Consider the following 2,490-nt stretch of genomic DNA (forward strand, 5'->3'; position numbering starts at 1 on the left):
GAGTCATGGTAGTGGGAGCGGGGAGGAAACATTTAGGAACTAGAGGAAAGTTGTATTTCTCATCATTGGGGATGTTTTCTAAATGTACAATTTATCTAGCCTGGGCTTGGATGTTTTCTTAATATACAATTGCTCTATGATATAAAGCTCTCTTTTACATATATAAGAATATCACTGAATTTGTGTCTCTAGTCAACTTGGACTAACACAGTAGTAATGGATTCATGTATAACAAGTGCTGAGGGCAGTGCTGGGCACACGAGAAGCCCACAATAACAGTGGCATTATTTAGCATGGCATTGCTTATAACTTCTCCCTTTTTTGTTCACCCCTTGGTGCCTTAGTGTTTGTGAGTTGGGCTGCAATCGGCGTGGTCGAAACCACCAGTAGCTCCTAGGGAGAAAGACTGGGTTTTCGACTCTCATAAACAGTTACAGTCTTGGAAACGCACAGAGGTCACAATGAGTCAGAATGGACTGGATGCCGTGAGCTTGATCTGGTTTGGTTTGAGGCCCTTCCTTATGGTCCCGGGATGGAGCAAGCTGTTTGCACTCAATTGTATACCGAAAGGTTATTGGTTCAAATCCATTTGGGTATCCAGGGTCCCAGGATGGAGCAAGCTATTTGCACTCAATTATATACTGAAATGTTATTGGTTCAAATCCATTTGGGTATCCAGGGAGAAAAGGGCTAGTGATCTCTCTCCATTAAGAAAGCAGTCAAGAAAACCCCATGGAGCAGTTCTACTCCATAACACATGGGGTCGTCATGACTTACAACTGCTACAATGGCCCCCTCTTGCCCTGAGAGTAAAGCTGTCAGAAGAAAACCGTTGGCCTCAAGAATAACACATGAACAGACTTGTGGACACCTATGTTCATTGCAGCAATTTCCACAAGAGTGGACACATAGAAACAACCCAAAACACCCAAATAGAGAGGAATGGACAAACAAGCTCTGCTTCATTGCTACTACGGGATTATATGCATCAATTAAAAAATAAAAATAAATACAACTTTCTTAAACACTGCAAGGCATGGACAAAACTAGAGAACACTATGCTTCAATCCTACAAAGATAAACATTTACTATCACCATTGTGATAAGGAAATACAAAGAAGGATAAATATGGTTTATGCACCAATTGACAGGACTTTGAGGAGGCCAGGCATGGGGGTGGGGACAGGGAAAGGAGAGGGATGAAGCGGGTGGGAGCGTAGAGGGAGGGAGGGGAGATGAGAAAAAAAAGTGGAGGCTTTAACAGGATATTGTTGATTTCATTTCTGGAGAGGGGCTTTGTAATCTATATGTAGGATGTTTCTTTAAAAATGAAACAAAAAAAAAATCCCTCCAGATTCCTTATTCTTCAATCCTAAATAGCACTTGAGTGGCTTAAAAAAAGGGAGGAAGAGTCAAATTAAAATAGACTTGGAATAGAAATCGATCTGGCAATATCTAATACAGATGGAAACCGAGTTACCATACAACCCAGCAATCCCCCTACTGGGCATCTACCCAGAAGAGGCAAGAAACAAGCCAAGGCCAGACATCTGTGCCCCAATGTTCATTGTGGCACAGTTCACAATTGCAAGGAGTTGGAAACAACCTAAATTTCCATCAACTGATGAGTGGATTAAAAAGCTGTGGTACAAACATACAATGGAGTACTACGCATCGCTAAAAAGCAGTGATGAATGTATGAAACACATCGTTGCATGGGAAGAACCGGAGGAAATCATGCTAAGCGAAGCAAGCCAAGCACGAAAGGACAAGTACAACATGAGTCCACTGAGGTAAGCTTTAAAAAAAATGCAAAAGGGGCATAGGGGAAAAGCTACTGTATACAAGCAATTCTAGGGTGAGGATCAGGTAGGATGGCAGGAACCAGACCAAATACAGGGATTTATATGGTAGCCAACTAAAAAGAAGGTGGGGAAAGGAAAAAATGATAAAAATGAAATGGGTAGTGGGAGCACAGGGCACTAACCCACCCAAGGGAGGGTACTGTTTGTATCTCCACAGGGAAAGAGGGACTAGACTTCAACCCAGTGCTCCAAGATGTGAATGCAACATGCCGGCCTGGAGTAGGGAACCAGTGGAGAGGTCTGAGGGGCCGGCCCCAATCCCAACTAGTATGTGGATACCTGCCCCTCCCCCCAGAAGAATTTATTTCAAAGGATGGCACTGAATCTGCAGCTCTGGGAGAGGGCCATATCTGATCAGATCACACGGAAGCAGATGAAGGGGGAGAAGGAGAGAGTGGAGCACACCAGGCCTTGAGGACGATGTTCCAGATTAGAGTGGCCAGTCCACAGAGAGGACCACATGGCTGGCCCCACTATGAGACATAACGTCCCTCACTGAACCATAGCCCTACAGGAGACAACACCGGAGACACAGTGTGGGAATTGCACCCAATCTGATCCCGCCACACAGAGGCAAAACACTTAGGGGGTGCAACAGAACAGCAAGAAAATGGAGTGGCAAGGT

The sequence above is a fragment of the Echinops telfairi genome, unplaced genomic scaffold (assembly GCF_000313985.2).
Source record: "Echinops telfairi isolate 266 unplaced genomic scaffold, ASM31398v2 ScPeMD7_3533;HRSCAF=4204_1, whole genome shotgun sequence".
Classification (NCBI taxonomy): Eukaryota; Metazoa; Chordata; class Mammalia; order Afrosoricida; family Tenrecidae; genus Echinops; species Echinops telfairi.